Source organism: Podarcis pityusensis (assembly GCF_964106645.2).
Source record: "Podarcis pityusensis genome assembly, chromosome: 9".
NCBI lineage: Eukaryota > Metazoa > Chordata > Lepidosauria > Squamata > Lacertidae > Podarcis > Podarcis pityusensis.
Window position 1 is genome coordinate 67,165,800 of NC_138034.1, and position 20,594 is coordinate 67,186,393.

The following is a 20,594-nucleotide window of genomic DNA, read 5'->3' on the forward strand; positions in this document are numbered from 1 at the left end:
TCTGGCTTGGCCAATATACCTTGGTTCTCAAATGCCTTGGTTCTCAAACGCCAAAAACCCGGAAGAAAATGTTCCGGATTTTGAACGTTTTTCGGAAGCCAAATGTCTGATGTGGCTGTTGTTTCTGGGGCACGTGCTCCAATCAGAAGCTGTGCCTTGGTTTTTGAACATTTCAGAAGTCAAATGGACTTCCAGAATGGATTAAGTTTGGTGCTTTTGTTTTTGTTATTTAATTTGTGTTTTTGTTTTTGAGGCTTTTTCGGTGAATCTGTTTTTTGTAACTGTGTGGAACCCAGTTCAGCTACTGATTGATTGACTGATTGTGTGACTGCAGAATGGATAAAAGCCCCCCATCCAAACAATGACTATCATTAGTGCAGGTAAGAAAAAAAATAATTTTAATTTTTATCATCTATAATACTGTCTTATTAATTTTATAGTACAGTACACTGAGTATTGCTTTCATCTTATGGATCAATCGATGGTTTCGTTACATAGGAAAATTCATGTTAAATTCCTGTTTTAGGGGTTGTTTTTAAAAAATCTGGAACGGATTAATCCATGTTGCATTACTTTCTATGGGAAAGCGTGCCTTGGTTTTGGAATGCTTTGGTTTTGGAATGGACATGCGGAACGAATTAAGTTTGAGAACCAAGGTACCACTTGTACACCCAAGAAGCCAATTGTGACTCAACCATGAATGGTTGTCAACAGAGGTTTGATCACCTGTTTTTGCTTGGTGGTAGAACGCAATATTCCAGAGATTTGGCGCCTTTGGTCTTCTGGAAGTTGCTAGACAGCAGCTCCCATCACCACTGACCAACAACAATGCTGACTTAAACTGATGGGAGTTGGGAGTTCAACATCTGTAGGGTACCATTTTGGCTACACCTGTGAGGCACCAAATTGGCTCCATTGTCTCATTTACAGTGGGTCTCATGCTTCCAAGGACTTGACTGTTACCAACAATTCTTCGAAAGAAGGTAACTACTCAGGGCCTGTCTACAAAAAGAGCAGCCACATTAACAGTCTCAGCACGGTGTGTGAGAAGCTGAGACTAGCTGGCCATCTGAATGATTTGTGAGACACTACGGTGAAGCAGGTGGCACTGTGGTCTAAATCACAGAGCCTAGGGCTTGCCAATCAGAAGGTCGGCGGTTCGAATCCCTGCGACGGGGTGAGCTCCCGTTGCTTGGTCCCTGCTCCTGCCAACCTAGCAGTTCGAAAGCACGTCAAAGTGCAAGTAGATAAATAGGTACCGCTCCGGCGGGAAGGTAAAGTGTGTTTGCGTGCGCTGCTCTGGTTCGCCAGAAGCGGCTTAGTCATGCTGGCCACATGACCCAGAAGCTGTACGCCAGCTCCCTCGGCCAGTAAAGTGAGATGAGCTCTGCAACCCCAGAGTCGGTCATGACTGGACCTAATGGTCAGGGGTCCCTTTACCTTTAGAGTGAAGCAGACACGACGTTGACTTCGGCCAGGGAGACACGGGTTCCCATCACCACTTCATTCTTGCAGCTTGGCAAGAGATCTTCCACTCTTTTGCAGCCAAACCTGTCTCACAAGGTGGCTGTACACTCTTCAGAAATGTGAGGGGGAAAGTTGCTTGTTTCCCATCGAAAGCAGAACTGGGATTTCTGTATTCACTGGAGATGAAATGTGCTTTGACTGCAGTCACACCTCTCCTGCCTTAGTTATATTTGGGAAAATGTGAGCATTTCTAGCAGTGTTTTGGTTGCCTCTGGCTCCTCTTTGTGTCCATTACCAAGGCTGGTCAGGAAAGCGTGAGTCATGCTTCAGTTTTCATCCATAATGGTTTCCTAATGCTAATGGGATGAAATACGAACTCAGTGCAGGAAGTCGCTTCCACGCCTGTTTGGCTTGCGTTAAAAGCAAAGAATGCTGGGCAGTTCTGAGCAACTGTTCCTGAGGCACCGGATTCCGTGGGAGACCCTTATGTAAAGCCTTTTGTGAAATTAAGCAGTGGTATAATTAGCAGGCAGGCCTCCAATATCACATGAAGACTCTCTGAGAAGAAACGGTTCTAGAAGCAAACACAAGCATCTAAACAACGTAAGCAGGTGTGTTTACCATTGTTTATTTGCTTAGATTTTCAATGAAGCTGGTTTATATTGATTCAGATCACTGGCTCTTCTGGCTCAGCAGTGGTTTTGACTCCCCAGAATTTCAGGTGGGACCCTTCCACTAGAGATGCTTGGGACTGAACCCAAGGCCTTTTGCATGCAAGGCAGATGCTCTAGTACTCAGCTACATACCTTCCCAACATTACCTTATTCATACCGTGCAGTCCTCCTTCCTGTGTTGCTTGGGTGATGTCAAAAGCCCTTGCCCACAAGCAGCAGTGGAGAATCTGTGAGCATACAAAAAGACCACACATTCGGTAAGTTAAAAATGGTTTACTTACAAACTCTTCAAAGGTCAGGTTCATATGCTTTTCCCTGTATCAGTCAGAAAACACAGGCAGTTCAACTTGGCTTAGTTACAGTGGCAAAAGCTCCTAAATTATAGGTAGAGGAATGCAAGAAAGGCTTGTTAGAGCCATGTGGCCTGAGCTTGGAACAACCGGCTCAGAGCTCTTTACACACTGAGCTTCTCGGGTAGACAGATGGGGAACAATAGGCTTGATTACCTTCCTCCCAAGGTGAGGGGGAGTGACCTAGCTAAACATGGCAGGACAGCTTACTCTATGGCATTAACCCCTTCATGCACTGGCACGTTGGTTGTATGAGGCTGGTTATCCCACAGAAATGTTGAGAACTCATTTCAATACTGAGAAAACCTGAGTGAAGCAAAAAGTGAAGGATTTACCCATTCCTAGGACAGAATTAACCTTTCAATTGGCCCATCAAAAAATATCATGAACACATTCAATACATCCAGGGTTGCTCCCCACACATAACACCAGCTTATCACAGCTTTGATTCTCTGGCATTTTCTTTCTCCCTCTCTGCCAACAGCGGCTGCCTTGCTGGGCATGCATCATGCACTCAGCTCTCTCTGAGCTGGGAGCATGAAGAGGGGGAAGGATGGAAGGGAACATGTCTTAGCACACAGCTGCTACCTACTTGATCCTTCCGCTCAGGCTTGAATGAGCGAACAAGTCCCTTCTCAACAGCACACACAAAGGGATTTGAGTGGAACAGATTAAAAAGCAGGACTCTCATAATTTGAGATCATATTAATCAGTCAAATGGATGCAAGCAGCAAATCAGGCCCTGTTTATCTGTTAGGTATGTAACATGCCAACAGAAACACACAACAATTATGCTTTTCCATTCAACCTCGCCAAAGAACCTTTTCCTTCCTTCATTCAATAAATATACCAAACCTTTATTAAATAAGACCAACCAATGTGCCACAGAATAGCGAGCAAGCTTTTGAGATTAACATGCGGTAATAAGAACAAAAGTCACATGGTTGCTTTCATATCCAGTTTGGAACCTCTATTATGTAATAACCATTATTTATCATTTCTGTGGCATTCAGCAATGCATAGAAGCAATGATCCTATTTATCCTAACCTGTTTAGCCTGTGATTAAAATTCACGCGGTTACTGCTTTTATAAGGTATATGATCTCTTTATGGTGTGTAGCATTTCCTATTGTGTTAGAGGTGACATTAATTCAGCAATACATGATATATAATGTATATAACATTGTTATCTCAAATGATTGCTATTGTCATTTGAAATCATTAGAGGTATTGATAGCCATCTAGTGTATAAATCTGTAAGATATACTTATAAGATAACTTAGATCTGGGTAAATTCTATTCCTGGCACTGCATCCTGAAGAATAACATAGAGTGGTGGCCCAAAACCAAGCATTTTCTGCTGTTGCCCCTGTATTATGAAATGTCCTTCTCTCTGCCATGCATAAAGTAGCAACCTTCAGTTGCTTCTGATGGCTCTGTAAAGACATAATGATCACAGCTCATTGTAGAAGTAAACACAATCAAATCAGATCAGACTGCATTATTTAGCTTTATTGCTAATTAATAATAATAATAATAATACAGTGGACGCTTGGGTTGCGAACGTGATCTGTGCGGGAAGCACGTTCGCAACCCGCAGCGTTTGCAACCTGCAGCGGGTTGTGATTCGGCGCTTCTGCGCAAAGCGCAATTTAGCGTTTCTGCACATGCGCAAGCGCCAAAACCTGGAAGTAACCCTTTCCGGTACTTCTGGGTTCAGCGCGGTGCACAACCTGAAATCGTGCAACCCGAAGCATCTGTAACCTGAGGTAATAATAATTTTATTTTTTATATGTTGCTCATCGGACAGGGTTGCCCCAGTAAAAGCTGGGAGCTTTTTCTCTCACTAATGGGCAAGCTGGAAATGCAACAAACAGCTTGGCAGCGGAGCATCTTGCTTTGCACAGCAGAGGCCTCCAGCACATCTCCAAGCAGGCACAGGAAGAATCTTGCATCAGAAACTCTGAGAGCTGCAGCAGCTCAAGACCCCAAGGGGGAAAGACAGTCGCAGCTGAGCCGTAAAGCCTCTGCTTAGCAGGCAGAAGGTCCCAGCTCCATTCCTCAAGAGCATCTCCAAGCTAGACCTGGAAATGTCGCTCGTCTGAAACCCTGGAGAGCCCCCAGCCAGCCAGTGATTAGTTGGCATCCATCTGTCTCGGGAGACACCTTTGGGGGCGAAGTCCAATTGTTGGAAGGCTGAAGAACCTGCTGTGGCTGTAGAGACTGATAGGGGAGAGACATATTTTGTTGCAGCTGGGGCAGACGAAGGTGTCCGGTTGTGCTGCTGCAAGATGCACCAGGGCATTTCTTCTCTCTGTGGTCCTCCTAGCGGTCACTCCTCTTCTGCTCACTGCTGTGGATACATGGCCTGTGTGTCTTCTGCAAGGAATTCCCATCAGGTAGGGTTAACGCTGCCAGCCTTCATGTCATGTCTGCAGACATATCTGATGGGGCGTACCTTCCGGTTGGGCCTGCCAAGGGCACAGACACAGGTACGGGGCAAAAATCACACCTGTCCACTTTGGCTTGGAGTGGCTAGAAGCCTGCCTGCTCCCTGGACGGCTGGGTGAGGTGCTGGCTCCTCTAGGCATCTCGGTGGAGAAATCCGGTCTCTGGTGTGGACTATCACAGGAGCCCTGCGGCGTGGCACAAAGACATCTCCTTGCCAAGAGCGCCAGGAAGCCTAGGCACGCCTCTGCACCTTGCAACACGGAGTTGGCGCACCTCTGAAACCCAAGCAAGACTCCTTGCAATCACAGAACTGGTTTCACGTCCGTGGTGGAATCCTGCCTTTTTCCATTCTTTGGACATGACCAAGCCAGCGTAGAGCCAGGAACGCAAACATGCTGGAAACGTGGGCTTGGGAGAGCACATCTTTGCTGGAGACTGGAACTACACAAGGCAGCTTCCTCTGCTTTCTGAGTCGGCGGCGGCGGCACCAGTTCCGCCTCCTCTTTCCCGGGTCTCGGCGCGCGCTTCGGCGGCTCAGGATCCCTGCGCAAAGCCCGCCCGCCGCCTCCTCCTCTCCTTTACGCACGACTTTTGCGCGCAGGAGGCGGAGCAGCGAGGCCGGGGGAGGAGGCTAAGCTGCCCGCTGCCGGCTCTTCTTTCCCTCCCCTGCTCCCCCCGGGAAGCGGCTTGCTCTCTGCTTCACTCTCTCTCTTTTTCTTGTTTTTTTCCCCCCCTTTAATTATTATTTTCCACCCCCCTTTCCCTTCCCTCTTTCCCCCCCTTCTTCCCCTTTTCCTTTCGCCTCCCCTTCCTAAGCAAGCAAGGCGCTTTTCTCTGCCCTGGGGGCAGCAACTGCACCAACCACAACAAAAGGGCCAGTTTTTTCTCTCTCTTTCTCTTCCTCACCTCCCCCTTCTCTCTCTTTTCCTTTTTTTGCTTTCCCTCCAAAGCGCAACGGAGAGCCCCAAGCGAAGCACCCGCCACCATGGAGGCATGAACACCGGAGGCAGCTGCAGCCCCGCCGCCGCCTCTTCTTCCCCATCAACCATGGACCGAGCAGGAAACTAACGAAGAGCAACTAAGCAAACCATCTCTCTTTCACGCCTGGAGCTGCCACCATGGGGTTTTAATGGACCGGATGCTGGCCAATTGCAACAGGGGATTTCTACGGCTTTGCAGGGGAGGTGAGCCAAATTAATAATAAATAATAATAATAAATACTTGGCCGTTGCAGATCAGGATGCAAGCCTCTTTGTTGATATCCGTGATAGAGTCTGAAATCCAAGCAAGACTCCTTTTGCAGTCGAAGGCTGCATCCTGGCCACGTTCGCCTGTTGTATGCATTTCTATATCTTTGCATTGACCTGTGTTTGCACCCTTGATCTGCACAAACCTCCATGCACAAACCATTTGTGCGGAGTAGGCCAGAGCAGGACTTGAGCAACTTCAAATATACGCAACGCTGGTGTTTCGAAAGCGGTTCCTGTTTGCATTCTGCCGGATTACGTTATTTATTTATTTTTTCGCACTCCCCTGCTGCATTGTTCCATATTTTTCGCCCCGCGTGTGCGCTTTAAGAGGGAGGTGGTGCCTAAGCCATTGCCCGTGTTGTTGTTTACATAATACATGCGGGGACCCTTCCGCGGGCGGCCTGCTGTGTAGCAAGCGCGCTCTTTTCGCGCAGCTGCAACGCCGAGCGCGTCTCCAAGAAAACTGCGCGCGCGTTTGCAACGGAGTGCAGACCGTTTATGCGCCCGGTGCAGGACGGCTTGCGGCTTGCATGCAAGGCGCAATGTAAAGGAAATGGGCGGTGAGCAGTCAAGGCTGCGGTCGGATGCAAGCTCTCTAGGGAGCCAGACCCATTGTACTCTGCTGGGGTTTGCATCTGAGTTTATACGTGGTTAGGATCCGGCGCCTGCTTTGCGCGCGCTTTGACCTTCTTTTGGATGCCTTTGGAGCAAGTTCAGTGGTGCATATTCCGTTTGGTTCACTGGGGGGACGGAAAACACTCAGCAGTGGCAAGGAAAGAAGGGGGGGGGAGTCAGTTCTGCAGAGAACACCTAGCGGGAGGCCTTGCATTGTTTCCTGGAATTTGTGCATTTGGCAGCAAAGACCCTAAATGGTGCAAACTCGGCTGCCCCCAGCGAGTGACTGTTTTGGAAAAGTGGCTCTCTCCATCCCCGCTCCTAATCCTGGCCGTGCCTGTAGTTTCAGTTCCAGGTTAGCGCTTGTTTATGTCCGAGCGGCCCGCACCGCTCCGTCTCCTGGTTACGTCATTGTGGCAGCCAGAAGCGTTGCAGAGTCTGGGAGCCGCTGCATTTGAAAGGCAGTTTGGGTCCTGTCGAGCTCATCTGCAGCAGGGATGCCCCAGGAGCCCAGCGGGCGATGCCTGGGGTGACTGAATCCTTTTTTTTTGCAGAGTTTTTGCATCCCTCTTGTCTGGAGGGGGTGCCAATCCTTGCAAGCGAATGGTTGTAGCATTAAAGGCCTAACTCCAGGGTCTGCACAAGGAATTGGAGTGGGGGCTTGCGCTAGTCCATGGATAGGCAAACTAAGACCCGGGGGCCGGATCCGGCCCAATTGCCTTCTAAATCTGGCCCGCAGACAGTCCAGGAATCAGCATGTTTTTACATGAGTAGAATGTGTCCTTTTATTTAAAATGCATCTCTGGGTTATTCGTGGGGCCTGCCTGGTGTTTTTACATGAGTGGAATGTGTGCTTTTATTTAAAATGCATCTCTGGGTTATTTGTGGGGCATAGGAATTCGTTCTTTTTTTTCCTTTCCAAAATATAGTCTGGCCCCCCACAAGGTCTGAGGGACAGTGGACCGGCCCATGGCTGAAAAGGTTTGCTGACCCCTGCCCTAATCAGTGCAACATTGCAGTAAAATACCCAGGATCTTGCCCTTGGGACAGCGCCACTGCACAAAAACTTTGCATGCCAGCCGTGGGCAGAGGGAGAGGTGTGTGGCAGGGGCTGGAGGTGGGAGGGGCCACGCTTAGTGCAGAGTTCAATCCTTGCCAACAGGGACTAGAGATCCCCTTTCGCTGGTGTCATGTTGCAACCACCCAAATGCAAGCATTAACTAAAAAAAGAAAGCCCAGCGTGCCAAGACCTGTAGCCAAAACAGATTGCCGGGTGCCAAATGATTTTTTTGTTTTGGTTTGGTTTTTTACAGAGTGCAATTCTTCCTTGCCTGTAAGCTTTGCAGAGTGAAAAGCAAAAAGGAGTCCTTGCTCCAAGGACTATATAGTCTTAAATAGATGCGTCTTAGTTTGCGCCAGCGCGAGGTGTTCGTTTCGCTTATGTAACAGTTCTGCCACACGTGTAAACGAAGCACAGAATGTGCTTCTGGGCGTATCCTTAAAACTTTCTGGGTATCTGTTTGCAACTTTAAAAAAGTTACGTTTCTGGCAGAAGTCCTTGCCGCTCCCTGTGACTAGGAAAGCCAGAATAAATTGGGCATGATGGTAACCATTGCTGAAAATATTGTGCAGATCCAAAGAAGAAGAATGGTATTTCTCAGAGGTTGAGTAGCACTTTGTGTAAAGAAAATCCCTGTTTCAGTCTCTGTTGCCTCTAGGTAGGGCTATGAAGGATGCTTTGCTGCATATTGAACACGATTGGCCATTGGTCTGGCATTGTATAAATCAACTTGTTATGTTCCTTGAACCAGGCATGTTGGCTCCACTTGCATCGTTGACTCAAAGGATTCATCTTTCTTTGGCAAAGGATGTTAAACCTTTTCCTTCGCTTGGAGCAAAAAAAAACCTGGCTTGGGGTTAGCTTTCATGAGTGACAAATGGAAATGTTTTCAATAAAAACCCTGCTTTGCTGATGATTCATGTATTTCAATAAAAACACTCCATAGATCCTAAAATACGACCTACACCAACTGCAAAACTTCCCCAGTGATCTGTGCTTCTCGTATTGCAATCCATACTCCATCCCTGTAAGATAGATCGGTATTTTTGCCCTGCTCCTGCAGATTTCATGGGGCTGAAACAGATGTTGGCTTTTCTCCTTAACAGGGACAGAGGAAGCTGCATTATACCGAGTCAGACCATTGGTCCATCTGCCTCAGTATTGTCTACACTGACTGGCAGCAGCTCTCCAATGTTTCAGGCCAGATTCCCAAATCTACCTTCCAATGAATTCAGAGGATCATATCTCTTGAGTAGACATGCAAAGGATTGCAGTTATCTGCTGTAGCATTCCAGCTCTTTTTCTTTCTTTTTAAAATAATTTTCTATTTGATTTTCAAAAATATAAACATACCACAGAACCAATTCCGAATCCAAATGCTGAGATTACTCTGAATCTCCTGACTCCCCCCCCCCATCCCTTACATGGGTCCTATTAATCCTATTTTCAACTGCGTATCACTACTTCTCCCAAAAAATTCTAACCTTTCTAAGTTATCCATACATTACAAATGTGTTTAAAATCCCGCCAAAGTTTCAGTCTGCTTGCAATAATCTTGTACAGTGGTACCTCGGGTTACATACGCTTCAGGTTACAGACTCCGCTAACCCTGAAATAATACCTCAGGTTAAGAACTTTGCTTCAGGATGAGAACAGAAATCGTGCTCCAGCGGCGCGGCAGCAGCAGGAAGCCCCATTAGCTAAAGTGGTGCTTCAGGTTAAGAATGGACCTCTGGAACGAATTAAGTACAGTGGTACTTAACCCGAGATACCACTGTATATACATTATAAACTTTTCCCATTCTTTTTTAAAAGATCTTGTCTTCTTGGTTCCTGAGCTTCCCAGTTAATTTTTCCATTTTGGCATAGTCCATCAACTTGGTTTGCCATTCTTCTCTGGTCGTGGTTGTCTCTTCTTTCCATCTCTGGGCTAGTAACCGTTCGTGCAGCTGTTGTCATGCACAAGTTTTTTAACAAAAGTTATTTTAAACATAAATAGGTACCGCTCCAGCGGGAAGGTAAACGGCGTTTCCGTGCATTGCTCTGGTTCGCCAGAAGCAGCTTAGTCATGCTGGCCACATGACCCAGAAGCTGTACGCCGGCTCCCTCGGCCAATAAAGCGGGATGAGAGCTGCAACCCCAGAGTCGGCCACGACTGGACCTAATGGTCAGGGGTCCCTTTACCTTTACCTCGGTTTAAGAACAGTCCTGTTTAAGAACGATTCGGTTTACAAACTCTGCAAAACCGGAAATAGTGTCCCGGTTTGCGACTTTTACCACGGTCTAAGAACGGAATCAGAATGGTGGAAGGGCACCGGCGGCGCAAGCCCTCATTAGGGAAAGCACTCCTCGGTTTAAGAATGGTTTCGGTTTAAGAATGGACTTCCAGAATGTCGTAAACCAAGGTACCATTGTAAATAGAAAATGCCTTGTGGCTGCAAAGGTGTCCTGTTAATATAGTTTGGAAAGTGTACGTCCAGTGATTTCTGGATGTGCAACCTGTGAACTGTGGTATGTCACAACTGCCTGCAAACTGTGCATTAAGGACCCCTTTTAACAACCTTATTCAACCCTATTGGTGTAACAGAAGGCTTTCTTTGAAGTTCTTTCATCCCCCCCCCCCCCTTCTGTAGTGATGCCTTTGTTGTTTGAGAGTTTGGGATCTTTAGGATATAGCTGATTGCAGCAGTTCCCCTTCTGCCCCTATAATCTCCCTGCGGGCGCTAGGATTTTGTGTGTGCATATTTTTGCAACGTGAGACTGGCTCAAACGTAACTCACGAAGCAGCCGCAGAGAATTAATTACTGTCTTGAGGGATTCTCTTTCAGATCTTGGTAACAATATTTTTTTTCTTCTGTTGAGAAAAAGGTCTGCAGGGATGCAGCAGTGCACCTTGAAACAACCACACAATCTCTGAGCCACCAAGTCAGGTGTGAAGTTTGTCCTGGAAAAAAACTTTTATTTTTGTCTCTTTGCCAGAAGGTCTAGAACAGGGGTCAGCAAACTTTTTCAGCAGGGGGCTGGTCCTCTGTCCCTCAGACTTTGGGGGGGGGGGGCTGGACTATATTTTGAAGAAGAAGAAAAAATGAATGAATTCCTATGCCCCACAAATAACCCAGAGATGCGTTTTAAATAAAAGCACACATTCTGCTCATGTAAAAACACCAGGCAGGCCCCACAAATAACCCACAGATGCATTTTTAATAAAAGGACACATTCTACTCATGTAAAAACACACTGATTCCTGGACTGTCTGCGGGCCGGATTGAGAAGGCGATTGGGCCAGATCCGGCCCCTGGGCCTTAGTTTGCCTATCCATGGTCTAGAAAAATAGCTAATTTTCTTAGACACTAGTGCTAAATTTCTGGGAGTCCGGGTTTGGAGGACTGCATTCAGATGAGGGGTTTATTGCATTAGTTTTGCTGGTTATATTGGTAGTACACCTGTCATGGTTTCTAAGGTGGGTTTTACGCTGTAGTACCACAGAGCCTAGGACTTGCCGATCAGAAGGTCGGTGGTTCGAATCCCCGTGACGGGGTGAGCTCCCATTGCTCAGTCCCTGCTCCTGCCAACCTAGCAGTTCGAAAGCACCTCAAAGTGCAAGTAGATAAATAGGTACCACTTTGGCAGGAAGGTAAACGGCGTTTCCGTGCGCTCCTCTGGTTCGCCAGAAGCGGCTTAGTCATGCTGGCCACATGACCCGGAAGCTGTACGCCGGCTCCCTCGGCCAATAAAGCGAGATGAGCGCTGCAACCCCAGTCAGTCATGACTGGACCTAATGGTCAGGGGTCCCTTTACCTTTACCTGTCGCCTTACGCGACGTGGGTGGTGCTGTGGGTTAAACCACAGAGCCTAGGACTTGCCGATCAGAAGGTCGGCGGTTCAAATCCCCGCGACGGGGTGAACTCCCGTTGCTCGGTTCCAGCTCCTGCCAACCTAGCAGTTTGAAAGCACGTCAAAGTGGAAGTAGATAAATAGGTACTGCTCCGGCGGGAAGGTAAACGGTGTTTCTGTGCTCTGCTCTGGTTCGCCAGAAGCAGCTTAGTTATGCTGGCCACATGACCCGGAAGCTGTACGCCGGCTCCCTCAGCCAGTAAAGCAAGATGAGCGCTGCAACCCCAGAGTCGGCCACGACTGGACCTAATGGTCAGGGTCCCTTTACCTTTACCTGTTGCCTTATGGAAGTATGACAATAACTTTATGACAACAAGACCTGTTCGACGGAGGGGAACTCTCTTTCCTTGGAGGTTTTTAAACAGAGGTTGAATGGCCTTCTGTCATGGATGCTTTAGCTGAGATTCCTGCATTGCAGGGGGTTGGAATATATGACTCTTGGGGTCCCATCAAACTCTACATCTCTATGGTTTTATGTGCCTTCATCCACGTATTTCAGGTGCGTTCCCCTTGGGGGGATGTTCTGGAGTTCTGCCCATCTCTCCCCTGCTCTGCCCCACATCATCGACCGGTGGGGAAATGATGTGTGTAACTTTAAAGTAGATATTATTGTGTTGCTGGGGGGAGATAACTTGCTTCGACTGAGGCAGGCTACTGTGTGCCCCACATCACCTCCGGTTGTGGTGCAGTTGAAGCCCTGCGTTTTAGCGAAACATCCTAAATCTTCTCTGGCTATATATAAACAGGAGCAGCAAAGTAATCTGCACTTTGTTGGATGAAAGCAATTGCTCCTTTGATGTTTGCATCTGAAGGTATTTTGCCTCTGGGGCTTTCAGCTTGCAGGGGGAAAACCAAAACCTAAGGTGTGTTGTATTTGGGCCCTTTCCAGATGATTGCATTTTGTATGTAAAAAAAAAAGAGAGAGAGAGAGAGAGAGAGAGAGAGAGGTATAGCCAGTAGGGAGTTCTGGGTGGCTGAGGAGGGATCCAAATGTGTACCTCCCAAGGGATTCTTTACAGACACTCCAACAGAAAAATATTATTTGTTTTCTTGGGGGAAAATAATTTTATCCCCTCTCTTCCCACCACCATATGTACTGCTTTCGTTGCTGTCTTTTACATACAGATGTAGGAATTGTGATTCTGCAAGGCCCCATCCGCACTACAAATTTAAAGCACAATGATACAGTACCACTTTAAACAGTCATGGCTTCCCCCAAGGAATCCTGGGAACTGTAGTTTGTCAAGAGTGCTAAGAACTGTTGGGAGACTCGTATTCATAGCTGTAAACTTTTCCCTTTTCTTGCGAGGAATCTTATTCGGAATAAGGGAATTTCCCTTAAAAAAAAGGGAAACGTGGGCAGCTATGCTCGTATTCTTCCTTACTGAGCTGCATTTCCCTAGAGCTCCCTGGGAAGTGGAATATTATTATTATTATTATTATTATTAATTTGCTTTTTGTACACTGCTCATCTGACTGGGTTGGCCAAGCCACACTGGTCAGCTTCTAATATAATATACAGAGAAATAACAGCAGCAGCAGCAGCAGCAGCAACAACAGAATTGTTAAACCCTCTGGGAATTGTAGCTCTGTGAGGAGGGCAGGAGTCTCAGCGCCCTTATCAAACTACAGTTCCCAGGAATCTTTGGGGAAACTCATGGCTGTTGATAATGTAAACGTGTCATGCAGAAGGTGCCCACGTTTGATGGCAGCATTTGGGGGAGGACTTACCACAAGGCACAATGATGTTGGAAACAGCTGGGCCTGTTCATTTCTTTAGGCTTTGTGGATAGATAGATAACCCCGATAGATTATTCCCACACTAGTGAGAACGATGGGAACGCAGTTCGAATTGTCTGTTTCAAGCACCAAAGCATATTCACTTGGCCCTGCAGGCATCTGTTGCCTACTTAGTATTGTTGCACGTGAACTGGGTCTTCATATGTGCTGCTTGGATTTTTAAATTTTTTTTAGCTTATGGGTTTTTGTTGCTGTGTCAGGGTTTTTCCCTGCCTGCAGGTGTTGTGTGGCGTCTCATAAATGTGAACAGTGCTTGGAATAATCAACTGGTCCCCCAGGGAGACAAATCAATCTGGCCTTAAGTTGTGTTGCAAAAAGGTGTGTATGGTTTGGAGGGGGAACCACACCACAAGAGTTCTCTTCAGCTCCCGGCCTTGCGTAGATTGTAACCCAAATTAGGCAGTGCAGAATCTCTCTTTCCTTTGCTGAAATCTTACCATGATTTGAGTCTCAGTCTGCATGCACACCACACATTTAAAGTCAACGCAGCCTCCCAAAGAATCCTGGAAACTGTAGTTTACCCTCTCACAGAGCTACAATTCCCAGCACCCTTCACAAACTACAATTCCCAGGGAAGTCAATGTGCTTTACATTTATGATGTTTATGCAGCCTCTCTCCAGGCCTCCGTTTCCAGTTCCAGAGCTGTTGAAATCACGTTATTTTCTCCTTGTTTGAACTTTGGAGTGGAGGAGTCTCTTCGCTTAATGGTTAACCTGCCCTGTCTTGTCTCAGCCATTTCCTTGCGTGCTTATAGTCAATTGCTTAATATGGGATGGAACCCAGAGGATTTTAATTGAATAATATTAGGGTTAATACAAAGTGTGCACACTTCTTCTTTTTTCAAAAAACAACAACAACAACCCTCAAAAACCTGAATACAGTGGTACCTCAGGTTACATATGCTTCAGGTTACATACGCTTCAGGTTACAGACTCCACTAACCCAGAAATAATGCTTCAGGTTAAGAACTTGGCTTCAGTATAAGAATAGAAATCAGGCTCTGGCGGCACGGCAGCAGCAGGAGGCCCCATTAGCTAAAGTGGTGCTTCAGGTTAAGTACGGACCTCCGGAACAAATTAAGTACTTAACCCGAGGTACCACTGTATTCAAACAGGGAGAGTAAATCGATATTGGACAGCATCTCTACAGAATTCCCAATCCTGTGTCGGCCTCTAATTTGAGATGGTAAAGGGTTAAGCACCCTCCCTCCAGCAGATTCTCCCTTGCAAAGGAATCCCTTCATCTGAGTCAGTTGGCCTGCATTTGCAATTGCTGGGGGTTTTTTTCTGGAGACTCCACTGTTTGTTTGTTTCCCTCCCCACATGTGTCCTGCAATAAATCTGGAGCGTTATAAAGCCTACAATCAGGATAACAAAATACTCCAGGGGCATTTGGCTGCAGGACGTGCCGGCTTGCACTCCTCTTGTCAAATCCCGGCTGTAAATCCGGCAACAAAATGTTCTGAAAACCACCAGAAGGTCAGCCCCGCTGCCTTTTTCCCAGCAGGCAGGGCTGGAAGCGGAACGGACTGGTCTGTTGTATGGGAGGGTTGGGAATGGGCCATTTTGCCTGTGGGGTGTGTGTGGCTAATGGGTGGGAGTACAGAATTACCTGGTGGTGTTCAGAGTGCAGAATTAACCCGTTTGCCTTGTGTTCAGGGCAGGCAGGTCATCCGCCCCCACAACCTTCTTTCCCCGCTTGCGCTTGTGCTAGGCGTTGGGGTTGCCTGGCTGGTTCGGAAGACCTCTTGCAAAGACTGCCCACAGGGCCAGTGTCTTCATTGAGCTGTCCACTATGACCCCAAGGTCTCGGCTACTTACTGGTCAGTCACCGCCATTTCAAACCCCAGGAGCGTTCATCACATCACACTTGTTTTACATTGAATTCCATTTGCCATTTTACAGTGGTACCTCGGGTTAAGAACTTAATTCATTCTGGAGGTCCGTTCTTAACCTGAAACAGTTCTTAACCTGAAGCACCACTTTAGCGAATGCTGCCGCTGTGCGATTTCTGTTCTCATCCTGAAGCAAAGTTCTTAACCCGAGGTACTATTTCTGGGTTAGCGGAGTCTGTAACCTGAAGCGTCTGTAACCCGAGGTACCACTATACTCAGTTTTGGAGAGGTCCTCTTTAGAGCGCTAGGGCAGGCAGTCTTCTTATGTTTTAAACAACCCTCAACAGTCTAGTACAGTGGTACCTTGGTTTATGAACTTAATCCATTCTGGAAGTCCGTTCTTAAATCAAAGCGTGCTTTCCCAAAGCAGCGGGGGACTCAGTGTATAAATGGAATACACTCAACAGGAAGCGGAACATGTTCTTATTCCAAGGCAAAGTTCACAAACCAAAACACCTACTTCTTCTGGGCTTGTAGCGTTCTTAATCCAAGTTGTTCATAAACTAAGCTGTTCTTAAACCAAGGTGTTGGCACTGCTCACCCCTAACTCTAGAACAGTGTTAGAAACTCAGACACGTAATCTAGGTGCCAAATGGCTCCTTGAACCAAAGTTACAATCACCGAAGCAGAATGTCTAGTTGTCTTTTTCAGGCAAGACGGCTCTAAAGTCTTATTTTTCAAAGGATGGACTGGCTGTGACTGATTGTCAGTTAAGTTCAGAGGACAACCTTGAGCTAGGTTAAGAGCGTTGAGAACTTTAAAGAAGAGAAGTCACTTGATCCCAGGAAAGTTGGCATATATATTGCTGTTCCTATTCCTACCTCTTTTTCTTAATGTTGACACGGACGAGGAAGGAGCAGGACTTTTTCAGCTCAAGGGTATAGAGGTATATAAAATTAGGCATGGAGAAAGCAGATTGAGAAAAGTGTTCACCTTCCAATCTCTCATAATATTGGGAACCTAGGATCATCGAATGAATCTGGATGGTGAGAGTTTCTGGACAGACAGAAAACAAAAACTTCTGCACACAGCTCATGAAAACTGCTACGACAAGTTATAGTGACGGCCGTAAACTTTGACAGCTTTAAAAGAAAGCTCATTAAATTCATGGAGGACGAGACAATTGATGGCTCCTAGCTATGATGTTATACCTCCGGGTGCTATTTTTTCTAGAAAAGGAGGTGTTTGGAGCTCACCATGAACTTATTGTTGTTATCCGCTTTGAGCCCGGCTTCGGCTGGGGAGGGCGGGATATAAATAATTTATTATTATTATTATTATTATTATTTATTATTCTCTCTTGTTCTCTTAGAATGGCAATGGTGCTGGAGCTGAGCTCCGGTGAGCTCTGGCTGAAAAAAAGCCCTGAGTATGCCTTTGAATGACCATTGCTAGAAGCCACAAATGGGCTTTTTGGTGATGGCACCCTTGCAAACAGAATGCTGGATTAAACAGGCCTTTAGTTTGAGCCTTCTTATGTTCTTCTCTCATACCTGGCATTTACTATATTTTTCGCTCTATAGGACGCACTTTCCTCCCTCCAAAAATGAAGGGGAAATGTTTGTGCGTCCTATGGAGCGAATGCAGGCTCCTTGGCTTCAGCGCCCTCCATCTCGCTGTTCTAGCTTCGGGATGGCTGCAAAGGCTGTTCCCGAAGCCTCAAGCCTTTGGAGTGCAGCGGGAACTCGCACTGCGCTCCAAAGGCTTTGGGTCAGCGAAAGGAACCCAAAGCCTTTGGAGCGCAGCGCAAGGTCCCACTGCGCTCCAAAGGCTTCAGGGATCTTTGAGGCTAGCGGTGGGGGAACACAGCGCTTCCCCCCACTGCCAGCCCCACAAGCTCGGGGGGCAGCGGCAAGGCTGCGCCCAGCCTTTGTGCTGTTCCCCGACCTGCTCTTGAACGCACCTTGTTTTAGAGGTGGAGAACAAGAACCCCCCCCCCCCCGTTCTCCCCCTCCTATGGTCCAGTGCGCCCTATAGAGCGAAAAATAAGGTATATAATTTTTTTTGGGGGGGGGGTTGTCCTGTTTCAGTTTCTTAACCATCCTTGGAAGAACCTAATAAGGCAATTCGGTAGTCTTTATCTTCCATATTGGAGATGTGAGGCTAAGGCAATGGTGGCAAGCAGGTTGCCTTATTGAATTTGTGACTGATGTGGGATTTCAACCAGGGGCTTCCCAGCTCTTCGTCAGCTCATTGGCTTGGGTCCCCGGACAGAAGAAAGAAATCTCCTTGGCAATTAACTCTGAACGTTTCCAGTGAGGGGAACGGAGTTCATCTTTCAAAGCGCTGAGCAGCCTTTAGTTGCTCTGCATGGAAGCCCGAGTTCATTTACAGAACCCTGGAACTGCAGAGTTGAAAGGGACCATGAATGTAATCTTGTCTAAACCCCTGCAATGCAGGAATCTTTTGTCCAACGTGGGGTTCAAACCCATGAACCTGAGATTAAGAACTTCATGCCCCAACGACTGAGCTAATAGGAAACTGCCTTTTTCAAAATTTATTTATTTATTTATTTATTTATTTATACCCCGCCCATCTGGCTGAGTTTCCCCAGCCACTCTGGGTGGCTCCCAATCAAATGTTAAAAACAGTACAGCATTAAATATTAAAAACTTCCCTGAAGGGAGGGTGTTCCACATGGTGGGCGCCACTACCGAGAAGGCCCTTTGTCTGGTTCCCTGTAACCTCACTTCTCGCAATGATGGAACCGCCCTCATCGCCCTCAGCTCCGGGGGAAACCACTGGGGCTGTCCGGGCTCCATGCAATCGGAGAGGGTGCTTCGGAGCCAGACAGTCAATAGCCCTGATTAACTCTGCATTCCAGCATGCACCAGGGAATCAGCTGAAAGGCCATCAACTTGGATAAAACATGCCCTACCACTCTCTGGAAGCCAATTGGATCCATTAAGTAGCGGGGGCAGACCATCCGAATCGGTCCCACCTCCCTGCAGAGGGGAAGGGTCGCTGAAAAGTCCAGTTGCACCAGGAAGTGATCTTTATACCATTGGTCCATCTAACTCAATATCATCTACACAGATTGGCAGCGGCTCTCCAGTTTCTAAGATAGGAATCTCCCAATTTTACCCGGAGATGCTGGCTGTGGCGTCCTGCATAAAAAGCAAACTCTACCACTGAGCTACGATGTGTGGCTAGATAGTGAACTCTGGTGGTGCCCCATCCTCTGGTCGGAGGCTAGAGAGCAGTGTTAGAAATTAGCCAGGCGCCAGGTGCGTTTTGCAACTGGCACGGGTTCCGATTGTGACCAGTGGATGCCAGGTGGGCGACTGACATCTCCCATCTGGCTTGCCTCTCCGGCTTTCTTAAGTAGAAAAGCTTGTTTATTGCATTTATATACTGCCTTTTTCTCTGAGGAGGACATGGTTCACATACCCCTCTTTAGTTAATCCCTGCAACAACCCTGTGAGGTAGATTAAGAGGTTGTGACTGACTCCGAGGTCACACAGTGAGCTTCATGGCTGAGTGGGAATTTGAACCCTGATCTCCCATGTCTTAGTCCAGGCCCCTAACCACTACACCACGCTGGCTCCCTGCTGCTATTCATTTATTCTGGATTGTTTTATTTGACGTTTTAATGCGTAGTAAACCGCTTTGAGATTCCCCCCCCCCTTTTAAAATATAAAGCGTCATAGAAACGAAATGAATAATACAGCGGTACCTCAGGTTACATACGCTTCACGTTACATACGCTTCAGGTTACAGACTCCACTAACCCAGAAATAGTACTTCAGGTTAAGAACTTTGCTTCAGGATGAGAACAGAAATCGTGCTCCGGCGGCAGCAGCAGGAGGCCCCATTAGCTAAAGTGGTGCTTCAGGTTAAGAACAGTTTCAGGTTAAGTACGGACCTCCAGAACGAATTAAGTACTTAACCTGGGGTACCACTGTAATAGAAATAATACATTTTACTGCAAAAAAAGAGGCGCCTAGACATTCCGTAACCCAGGTTTAAGGCGCCATTTGTCGATGAGCTATATCTGAGTTTCTAACACTGCTAGACAGTGGTGTGTGTGAGTGCATGTAAGAAAGCAGCTTACTGCACAAAGGTAAAATTTGCATCGCTTGCTCCGCCCAGTTTTGTTTCTGGCCCCACCCACCACTGGCATGTGGCCCCAGAAAGATTGCCTAGAAGGGGATGTGGCCCTCGAGCTACAAATGGTGCCCCAGTCCTTTCACAGATGCTCTGAACACGGTCCTTTTGTGACCGGGAAGTTGACACCCAAATATCAGCTGCGCTGAATAGCATGGTAAGAGTTGGGTAGGTCTGGTGGTGTGATGCAAATGAGCCCAGGAGTTGTGAAGTATTGCCAGGACATTTCATAGGTGTTCTAGAGAGCCAGGCCAGTGGATGAGTCATCCTGAACAAATGGCAAGAGCTTACGTTTTACGTGCCAATATAAATAATTGCTTCCTATTTCATGAACCTCGATGGCATGCCATTAAGACGCTGGCTGAATTTTTCAGCTTGCAAGAGGTAAAATAGCTCTTCTTCCAAGTGCAAATAATTCTTATCATCCTCCATAATATAAAATATAGGGGAAATGTATATGTCTACAATGGGCCATCATTTTCTTCTGCACAATCAGGGCTTCAAAATTACTTACAGTGGTACCTCAGGTTAAGTACTTAATTCGTTCTGGAGGTCTGTACTTAACCTGAAACTGTTCTTAACCTGAAGCACCACTTTAGCTAATGGGGCCTTCTGCTGCCGTGCCGCTGGAGCACGATTTCTGTTCTCATCCTGAAGCAAAGTTCTTAACCCGGAGCACTATTTCTGGGTTAGCGGAGTCTATAACCTGAAGCGTATGTAACCTGAGGTACCACTGTACTTATTGTATTGCTTTATGGCTGCAGTCGTACACATGCTTACCTGGGAGTGAGTCCCACTGAATTCAGTGGGACTTACTTCTGAGTAGACCTACCTAGGTTTGCGGTGCTAGAGCAAAGACTTCGGCATGCTTACTTAGATATAAGCTCCGCTGTGTTCGGTGGGGCTTGCTCCTTGGTAAGCATGCATAAGTTTGCAACTTACATTGCTTATATCCTAACCATCTTTAGCCAACAGAGCGAATGGCAAGAGCAAAGGTGAGATACAGATTTAATGGGTGGGGAATTCACACT

The 20,594-nt window shown here is 47.0% G+C and overlaps 1 protein-coding gene across 2 annotated transcripts in view; it reads left to right on the forward strand.

The window, feature by feature from the left end:
* The first annotated feature begins 5,625 nt into the window (after nucleotides 1-5,625).
* Nucleotides 5,626-20,594, forward strand: part of CCNI (cyclin I) — a 55,791-nt gene continuing 40,822 nt past the window's right edge. For both annotated transcript variants that reach the window (XM_081021037.1, XM_081021039.1), the window contains exon 1: nucleotides 5,626-6,126. The gene's annotated coding sequence lies outside the window, so the exon portion shown is untranslated. The remainder of the gene's footprint in view (nucleotides 6,127-20,594) is intronic.